Source organism: Triticum aestivum, chromosome 2B (assembly GCF_018294505.1).
Source record: "Triticum aestivum cultivar Chinese Spring chromosome 2B, IWGSC CS RefSeq v2.1, whole genome shotgun sequence".
In the NCBI taxonomy this organism is placed as follows: domain Eukaryota; kingdom Viridiplantae; phylum Streptophyta; class Magnoliopsida; order Poales; family Poaceae; genus Triticum; species Triticum aestivum.
In genome coordinates, this window is record NC_057798.1 from 150,704,260 (window position 1) to 150,715,273 (window position 11,014).

The 11,014-nt window shown below is 40.2% G+C and overlaps 1 pseudogene; it reads left to right on the forward strand.

The window, feature by feature from the left end:
- Window positions 1-982: 982 nt before the first annotated feature.
- Window positions 983-2,415, forward strand: LOC123039127 (uncharacterized; annotated as a pseudogene).
- The last annotated feature ends 8,599 nt before the right edge of the window (window positions 2,416-11,014 follow it).

The following is an 11,014-nucleotide window of genomic DNA, read 5'->3' on the forward strand; positions in this document are numbered from 1 at the left end:
ATCTTTATCCGGGGCTGCAAAGGTTAAGGAAATATTAGAAGGCCACGAGAGTTGGTCTAAGGTTGAGTTTCGGATGGAACCTGAGATTTTCAAGTCTATCATGGATTACCTTAGAAGAGAGAATCTACTGAAGGGTACGTCGCGTGTTGCTATCGAGGAGCAGTTGGCAATGTTCATGTACATGATTTCGCACAATGCTAGTAATCAAGATCTACAAAAATACTTCCAACACAGCGCAGAAACAATTCATAGGAAGGTAAACATGATTTTTGACTTAATTCCAACTCTAGCCCAAAGATTTATAAAGATTCCAAGTTCACTCCAGCACCACCCGAAGATTGTTTTGAACAACCGTTATTGGCCTTATTTCCAGGTGAACCACTACACACACATCTCCATATCAATGGAATTTTTGAAACTTCTCCACATAGATTTCTAAACCTACCAACTTTGTTATTTCTTTTTCAATGTGCAGAACTGCATTGGTGCTATAGATGGAACACATATCCCCATCACTATTGCTGAAGATAAGCCCCCCATTTAGGAATAGGAAAGGAACCCTCTCACAGAATGTCATGGTTGCATGTGATTTTGATCTGAATTTCACATTTATTTCATGTGGGTGGGAAGGGTCCGCATCAGATGCAGGAGTTCTTCATTCTGCTATTAGCAAGGGATTTCATGTGCTAGATGGAAAATGTTATCTCATAGATGGTGGATATGCAAACACGCCTTCTTTTCTTGCACCATATCGAGGAGTTCGGTATCACCCAAGTGAATTTAGGAGGCGACACTCATCTAATACGGGCTATGCAGACCATAGGGAGATGTTCAACCATACCCATGCAATCCTCCGGAACCACATCGAAAGGAACATTTGTGTTCTGAAAAAATGCTTCCCTATCTTGAAAGTGGGCAATCACTACCCAATAGAGTCACAAATCAAGATTTCGGCGGCATGTGTTGTATTCCATTACATCATTAGAGCTCAAAGTGGTGATGAGGCATGGTTGGATCACCAACCACCGTTAATTCCACCAGAAACATATGTTGATGTTCCAGAGGGAGATGATGTCAACCAACATCATCACAATGAGGCAAACGATGGAAACACTCTTAGAGATCAGATCGCGGTGCAAATGTGGGCTGATTATAACAACTAGTCGGACATGAGTTTATTTTGTAATTTTTTTCTCACCTTTTCTTAGGTAAAGTAGTGGTAGAGTGAAATTTAACTAGTACCCCATTGTTGGTTCAATAATGTAGCTATGGCAGCGCCTAGGGCATCTTGGGACCATGCATACGAGAAAGGTCTCGTTGGTATAATGCTTGACCACAACAATCCCATTTATCAAGGTCAAAATGGGTGGACTACTGAAGGGTGGACTAGAATGACAAATACATTCAATCAGAAATTTCCACTAGCTCATTTCACCAAGCAACAAATCCAAGAGAAGGATAAGGATTTAAAAGGCAGTGAGAGACTCTCGGAAACAGAGTGGCACGGGATGGGATGATACACTTTGCATGATCATCGTTGAACCTGTAATATGGGATGAACTTATCAAGGTTAGCTCTTTTCTTGATATATTGTTTGTTCACTGCCATTCGTGCTCTTCAAGGCATTGTTTTATTGATCCCAACCATACAATGTTGTTGCATTCAATAGGATAATCCAAGGGTAAAGAAGTTCCGTTCAAAACCATTCATGATCTTCAAGTCATTGGCTACACTACATGAAGGTGTGTTTCCTATATCATGTGTTTCCGTCGACCCTACATATTAAATCCTTTTCATTCTTGCTTTAATTATATAGTATTTGTGAGATTGTTGAGATACTTGTATTTTTTCATGTTTCTAAGAGAACATGCTGATATGTTTCTTTTTTTTGGAGCAGGAAGTATTGCTTCAGGAGACTTGAACTTTGTATCAATTCCGCAAGTGGATCTCACAAGCGATGCCATTTCTCCTATGGATTCCTCTACCAATGATTTGAACCATATCTCCTCTACCAATGTTGATGATGGTATGTCCTCATATGATCTACAAGGGCAAGGGGCATCAAGAAGAGATGAACCTGAAGCTACAACATCTACCAACTCTGAACAAAAGGGAGCACTGCCTGTGAAAAAGAGGAAGCAAAGCCAGATCGCTGTTGTACTTGAGGATTACATGGATTTTCGGAAGAAACAATCTGCAAAACTGGTTGACGAGTTGAAGGAATCAAAGCAAGATGGCATCTTCTCGATTGGAAACTGTATGGCTGCGCTAGAACCAATGGAAGATCTATCAGTTGCAGAAAAAGCAAAGGCACTGCGGCTTTTCAAATGCCCAATGAATCGAGAAATATTCATTAATACCAAGGACTCAAATCTTCGGCTTTATTGGTTGAAGGAGGAGATTTCTGAGATGTAAATGGCATAAGGTGTGTAACCAGTTCACCTTCTTGTTTTGCACTACATCCATTTATATTCATTTACTTTGTGGCATTATTGACTGGAGCTTTGTATAAGCTTGTTTCTCTCTGTTAATCGATGATAGATAAGCAAATACAAAACACACTTCATTCTTTAAAACTGACTAGAAGAGCCACACATTTGGAGAAATGTTACTGCCCTTTGTTTGGTACTTTCTGTGTACCTTTAAAAGCTTGTTAGTGATACTTAATTTGGTGGCCTCCTCCCATTGGTTTCACCTCCTATTGCCTCATAAATCACCTAACAACAATATATTGCCCTGTTCATCTGGAGACTTTCTCAAGTAAACAAATTGGGTTACTGGACATCCTTGTGATTGCGTTCCGAAACTATATTTGTAGTCTTGATTTTTTTTATGCACAGTGCACAAATCATATGTTGGTTGATACTATTTTATTAGTTTTCTTATACTACAAAATAGTGTTGTGAGATTCTGAACTGATGCTAGCTAACTTATTTCTTTTTGTCATTCAGCCAGCATCAAGTTGTGGTACATGATGTCGAGGAAGGAGTGGAGAAAAGACCGGAGTAGGACGTGATTGTTGCTTTGTGGCCCATCTTGTTCGAAAGTATCCCTGCGTTGGACATGGCAACTTATAATCCAGAACTTTTTATAGTGCACAAACTTGACGATATATCAATAACTCTTGTAATGATTGTTTTTATTTCCGCACATGAAAACGGCTTAGGCCAATGCTCGATCGTCGTGAAATGCAGACTGCTATCTTAAGCTTGGTGAAGTGATGGATAAGTTGTAGTAATATTTTAAAATTCTAGTTGACATGAATTATGAACCTTTGTTATGTGCCTGTGATTTTTGTTGTTTCTTAGAATTATTTGTGGAATGTGATTTTTTTTGTTTCTCAGAATTATTTGTGGAATTTTTATCTATGATTTGGTTGTTTTTCAAAATCATCTATAGAATTTTTATGTAAGATCTGCTATATTATATCTGTCTGTAGTATGCAAGGGATTTTCTTCCCTTTCATGTTACTATTTGGGCACCTGGGCAATGGGAACATCTCCCACGTGGTGGGAGGGGTTGCATGTGCACAGGGGAATCTCCCCTAGGGGTTTATTGCCCAGGTTTTTTCCTGCCCAGCATCCAAACGAGGCCTTAGAGGGGAAACACGCGTGGAACAGATGGCAAGGCACCCCTGTCAGGCTTGGCTGTTGTTAATTGCGTCGCACGGTTGCCTTGCTGTTTATTGCAAAAAATGGGTACTAGCCTGGAGCTGCTAGATGATGGGCGTGGAACACGTTTCCACGTTTAATATGCAACTAACCTTATCTCCATCAACTAACCTTTGTTCACAGATGTGTTGCGTGCATATATACACAAAATGAATATTGCTTTCTCAAGCATGAGAATGTCGATCCGATCGTCTGTTTTCTTTGAGTGGGGTGATGGACATGGATGGATTTGCTCCATGCGGAGCTGCCCAGAGCCGGAGGGAATGGACGTGGCGCGAAACCGTTTCTCCGAAAACAACGGCACGGGAAAATCCAGCTGGGCCCGACAGATATGGATCATGAACAACAAGGAGACGCGAGCTAACCGGCCCCACTATCTTATTCAAATGAAAAACACGGGCCAACAAAACCGTAATCCTGGCCACACCGGAAAACGGGCCCACCACGACACTAACAACGCGAAAACGAACCAAACAGGGACGTAATAAATTAGAAAATAAAACACATCCACTAGACTTTGTACGTACAATATAATGTACCGGAAGTGAAGCAAGGGACATATACAGGCACCGAGCACCAGCTCGAAGGCCCGAGCGGAGATTCTCCGGCGATGCGAGGCGCTGTAGCAACTATTGGTGGACGCCGATTTGACGGGGAAGTGCGCGTGAGTCCGGACCCCGCCCGGATCGGAGCCATCGGACGGCGGAGAGGGCCGCCCGTTCGACAGTTCGACGGTTGAGAGCGCCTTTTCGTGACGGGACGGGCTGCTTTTGACTTGGTTGCCAAAGCCGACCAATGGAGTGAGGGAGTGAGTGAGAGAGAGAGAAAGAATTTGTTGGCGCATTGAGCCACCAACCGGCATTATTTGACGGCGATGGCGATGGGCGGCATGTGATGCGGTGGGCCCGCCGGAGAACGCATCTCTATCTCTTTCTTTATCCTCCAGATGCACCCATCCAGCATTTCGTTGGTATACTGTCGAATTAAAAAAAAATGCATGCCGTTGTTTCGAGGTTACGGACACGTACACCGTCACCTTGCACGGGCTACAGCAAAGCCCCGGCGGCCCTCTGTTCGTTCTGGCTGTCCATGGGCCATGGCGGCTATGCAGCGAGCCCAGCTACGAAAAAGCTATGGCGGCCATCTCTTTCCCTTTTGGTTGTTTTTTTCCTGTTTTTTTCTTCTCTTCTCATGTTTTTTTTTTGGTGAAACAGCGGCGAACATATTTTTATATGTCATGAAAATTTCATATTTTTGCGCTAACATATATTTATTTCATCAAGATATGAATATTTTTAAATACAGGTTGTCCATTTTATGAGTACATACTAAATATTTTTCATATACATGTTTAGCATTTTTCATATACATCTTAAAAAAATTATGAATACACGTTTGAACGATTTTATATTCTTAGATGAACATTTCTTTAAACATGTGAAAATTCGTTAAGTGTACGAACATTATTTTAGATGATATAGACATTCTTTTTCAAATGCCATGACCATTTAAGTGTCATAATCTTTTTTTAGGGAATGATATGTTTGAGCAAAAATGCGTGAACAACTTTTTACATTGAATTTTTTTCCAAAATATGTCATGGACAATATTTCATAAATGTGAATAATTAAAAATGTTATTGAAAATTTTATGATTAGTGCAAACATTTTTTTATAGATTTATGAACGATTTTTTATAGATTTTATGAACGATTTTTTATATTTCACAAACGTTTTATAACATGTCTTGAACTTTGTTTAAAATATAAGTAAATATTATATTAACATAAATAACGAAAATATTAAAAAATATAAGTAAACTTAAGGAAGAAAAGAAAAAAGAAAACTAACTTGTAGAACATGAGATGAATTGTAGTCGATGCCTTAAACTAGTGATGGAGTGAGCTCTCCTTCTTGCACTGGCCAGGCCCATTTAGGTAGCCGCTTCAGGCGACACTTTGTCGTTCGCGCAATAAGCTAGCATAAACACCATATCTCACTTATGGGTGACAGAAGTCCCAAGCTCTATTGAGCGCTTTAAGCGTCAGTTGTAGGTGTTTGGGCAAATTGGCGCACACCCCTCTCCACCTCGTGCTCGGCCCACTTAATACTATTATTCTCATCCGCAAAAATATCTCGCGTGCTAGGGTCAACTCCTATTTGCCGCCCTCATCGCCGGTTACAAAACTAGTTTGCCAACCGACGCACTCCCCCTCCGCGTAGGGCCGACCCATTCACCTTTTTTTCTCTTTTCTGTTAAACATCAAAAACAAGAAGCGGGCACAATGAGTCAAACCCGAGACCTCTTCCTTCAGTAGAATCACAGTAACCAACTAGGGGACCTCAATGGTGTGCTTTTTTTTACCTTTTCTTTTTCTTTCTTCTATTTGTAGCTCGCTGGTTAATTTTGTGGGGAGCTCTTATTTATTTTTTTATTTTATTTTCTGGTTCCTTTTCGTTTTTTCTTTGCTTTTTTAAAAAGCATGAACTTTTTGCAAATTCGAAACATTCTTCAAATTCATGAACTTTTTCTTGAAAATCCACAATTTATTTTCAAATTCCATGAAATTTTTCCAAATTGGCAAACTGCTTTTTCAAAATCAATGAACTTTTTTTCAAAATCTGTGCCTTTATTTGAAAAAATATTAACTTTTTTCAAAATTTATGAGAGTTTTACAAAGTTTTAAACTTTTCTCAAAATCAATGAACTTGTTTTCAAAATCCTTTTTCCAAAATCGATGAACCTTTTTCGAATTCATGTACTTATTTCAAATAGATGAACATTTTTCTTGATTTCATGGATTCTTATTGAATAAAATTGAAAGGTGTTCATAGTTTTTGAAACCACTAGCCATGTAGTACAATATGTTTTTTCTTTGAGGCAAGTAATACACTTGGTCGTACTGTATATTTTTTAGGGGAAGGTTGTACTATAGGTAATAACGAACGAAAGAAAAACCAGCGAACGTGCGGAGATGAGCAGGTGCAAGCGGGAGATTGTACTATTGGGCCGCGTCCCGCAAACAAAGCAAACAAGCACCAGCTATCCTTTTCGGTGCCTTAAGCGCCGCATAGGAGCTCTCCGCGCTTAGTTTCTGTTCAACCGATCAATGTAGTTTTGTCTTGCCGGTTTTAGGAACTTTTTACAAGGTTTCATCTGTTTTTTCTGGAGAGGTTGTCTCCAGTTTTCTTCCACGTTGAGTTTTGTACAATTCGTCCTTTTCTTTTTTCTTTTTTGTTTCAATTTTCATTTTGATTTAATTTGTTTTCCAAAATTTCATGATTGTTTTTCGAATTCTTGAACTTTTTGTACAATTTTGGACATTTTTAAATTTTACATACATTTAAAAAAAATTCAAATTCGTTTATATTTTTCATTTTATTTTTTTGCCTTTCCCATTTCCTCAAATGTCTGAACTTTTTTCAAATTCGCGAAATTAATCTAAATTTCATTAACTTTTACAAATTTACGAACTTCTTTTATTTCTTTTGTGATTTTTGTTCAAATTAAAAAAATTCAAATCCTAGGAACCTTTTTTTGAATCATGTGACATTTTTTCATATGTACGAACATTTTCTGTATCCAAGAACGTTTTTCAAACTTCGTAAACAAATTTTCAAAATCAATGTTTTTTTTCAACTGTACATATCCATGTTTTTTTTTTGAAATTTATGAGTTGTTTCCAACCCACGATTTATTTTCAACCTTTCTCATTTTTCAAAATTCAACGATCAATTGTTAATCGGTCAACTATCAACTGTCGCGAACCAACCTGTGATTGATGGTTAGAGGGACAACGGTATCCCCAACCCACCAGGAGTCAAGTCCTGATGCTCACATTATTTCTGAATTTATTTCAGTATTTCCGGCGATGCGCTTTCAGTGGGAGGAGACGTTCCCGTCGACGACGAGACGCTTATAGTGACTTCGTAAATCTTAAGATGATATGCCGGCTCAGTCTCTCGAAGGTGCTCATAGAGGTATGGTGTGCGTTCATAGGGGTGAGTGTATACGTGTATGTATGAGTGCTTGTGTCTGTGCTGTGTTTAAAAGAAAAAAAAACTATCGACTGTCAAACCGTTCACTTGTCAACCCATCAAAGGTCCGCCTGTCAACTAGGCGTAGCTGAGCTGGGCCAGGACGCGGTGCTGATTAGGAGCTCCCGACACAAGTCTCCGGCACTGGCGATTTTCTAGTTAGCCACGACACAAATAACGGGAGAGCCCAGTGTTGGTAGGGGTTTTGGGAACCTTCCGTGTGAGTTTTAATACTACATCAGTCCTGGTTTATTGGTCCTTTTTGTAATTTGTGTTAAATTTTGATTAAAGATTTAACTTACAAAATGTTAATGCATTTCAACAAAAAGTATATCGTTGGATTCGTATTTGCAATGATATAATTTTTGGTGATATGCATGAACATTTTGTTAGTTAAATTTATGGTTAAAATTTGGCACGGAATAAAATAAGGACCAATAAAACAGACAGAGGTAGTAGGTTCCAACCGTTTTTTTCTTTTTAGTTTCTTTCTATGTTTTCCTTTCCTCGTATGTCGGTTTCTTTCTTTTTATTTTTTCCTATTTTAAATACATGTAGACTTTTGTTAATGCAAGGTAGAACATCTTTTGCAGGTTCATCTTTTTCAAGTACGTGTTGAACTTCTTTAGACATTTTTTTTATTACATATTGAATATTTATCGAGTGTTATAGATCTCAAATAGATTGAGAACAAGTAACGTTCACAATGCTAATCGTGGCGAGTAGATTTTGCATGCATACTTTACATTGTTACGCATACTTTACATTGTTACTGCTTGAATTGATATTTGAAGATGTGAAAGAACTCTTTACATATCATTCATATGAATTTGCTCATCTATCTTAATTTCTTGGCTACTGCTATTTATAGAATAACAATTTTACCATTAATCAGCCCAACAACTACTATGTATTTTGGATCAAAATTCGTATAGGACCATACATAGATTCACCTATCCCCGAACATTTTTTTACCTCAAATATACAATGTTCATCTTTGTTGAAAGAATGTGCGGTGACCCCATGTTTGGTTTTGGTAATTGATGACAATCTTTATGGACTAATGGTTGCCTTGAGTTATAATTGAAGAATTTCTCCATAGGATTTTCTTTAAGTCCATGTGTTGGTTTCAAGGAGTTTATGAAGTGACCAATGTGTTATTCATGGAATTATCCAAAGATTGGTCATGTACACGATACAAGGTTGATCAAGACTAAGTAAAAGTGTAAATCAAGTTGATCAACACACAAAGCATACAAGATGTACCGAGAGGGATCAAGTGGTCCCATGGTATGGTAAGCATTTTTCATTACGCTTTGTGTACTAATCCAGGGTCTACGTGAGAGTTCTATATGGTGTTAGACATGTTTCTATGGGCTTGCTTCAAGAGGAAGATCACATACAACCCATGGAGGATGACATCAAGTGGTGATCGTCATCAAGATTGCCGTGTGCAATTTCAAGTGAAGCATCACGGAGATATCATGCTTGAAGATTGTTGTCCATTGTGGTGACAATGGACTTGTGAAGATATGTCAAAGAGTGGCTCACCCATAGTGGGGTATGGGGGAGCAATCTACTAGTCTTCATCAAGCCAGCGCAATCAAGAAAGGTGGTCCAACTTGAGAAAGTCAAGATCGCCATCATCTAGCTCGTGAACTATGTGCAAGGCAAAGGTTTGCCCTTGATAGGTTCTCTATTTTACCAGTCTCATGGTGGTAGTTGGGAGACAGGGTTGTAGGATCGATTGCCATACTATCAGGGGGCTCTCAAGTTAGTAGTTTGATCGAACCGTTCGTAGAGAGCTCAAACCATTGCACCCTTGCATCATATTTCTTGGTTCTTATTTGGTGTTTCTCTGTGTGAGTTTTAGAGCTTATGGTCATTTTCTTGACAAGCTCGAGTTCATCGAAAACATAGTTCATATATGCATCTTCCATGATGTTTTCAATGTTGGAGATTTTTCCAGTTCTTCATTCATAGAGGTTCCACATCTCTATATCTTAGGCATGCTCCCTCTGCTGTTGGATAGTATTTATCGTCATCTATCCAACAATATTGAGTTTGCTCAATTCGGATCTCATTTGCAGAAGTTATGGCAGATTAGGCTTTCCTGCATCCATCTGTTTTGCTTAGGCCTTTTTGTTGCTCTCTAGTGGTAGTACCGCCCTGGGCAGTGGTAGTACCGCTTGCGCGGTTCCAGTGCCGCGGGCACTACCACTTGTTTTCAATTCTCGATACCTTATCACCTCAGCGGTAGTCGAGCGGTAGTAGTGCGCGATAGTACCGCTTGCGCGGTACTTCTAGCCTTCTACTACCGCATGCAGGAATCTCCGCTTATATTTTAGCCTCTGGATACGTTTTTCCTCTACGCGGAAGTAGAGCGACAGTAGTGGGCGGTAGTACCGCTCCGTGCGGTAGTACCGCACTACCCTACTATACTACCGCGGTTTCACCTGTAGACGGCACTACCGCCTCCTTGAGCTTCTCAGTTGCACGTAATGGCTGAAACTACTGTGCCAGCGGAAGTACCGCTCACCCGAGTGGTACTACCGCTTGTTCACGGACTGAGTGCACAACAGTTGGATTTGGGAAGGCCTATAAAAGGAGGTCTTCTTCCCCATTGCGTCTAATCCTTTTTTGATCTCGTGTTCTTTCCCCATTGTTGACCTTCTTCTAGCTCGCTATCTCTCGATCCCTCCAATGATTCTTGCTAGTTCTTGAGGGAAAAGAGAGAGGAGATCTAGTCCACATTTCCACCAATCACTTTCTCCGCTATGTGAGGGGAACCCTTTGGATCTAGATCTTGGAGTTCTTCGTGTTCTCTTCTTTGTTCTTCCTCTCATTTTCCTCCCTAGAATTAGTTGCTTTGCTGGGATTTGGGAGAGAATGACTTGGGCACTCCGTGTGCCCTTGCCATTGCATTTGGGGCATTGGTTTGTGTTCTCCATGGTGATACGTGGAAGTGAAGTTGAGAAGCTTGTTACTCTTTGGTGTTTGGGCACCCTAGAGCTCGTTCCTCTTGGGTGCCTTGGTGCCTTAGACGGTTGGTGTTGTCGGAGCTTAATCATTGTGGTGTAAAGCTCCAGGAAAGCACCGGGGTCTCCAATTAGGTTGTGGAGATCGCCCCGAGCAATTTGACGGGTACCGGTCACCGCCCCAAGGGTTACCAAAGTGTACGGATTCGGTGACCGTCCCCAAGGGTTGTCAATTGTCGGGGTTCGGTGACCGCCCTTAAGGGTCCCTTAGTGGAACCACGGCATCTTGCATTGTGCGAGGGCATGAGGGGAATACGGTGGCCCTAAT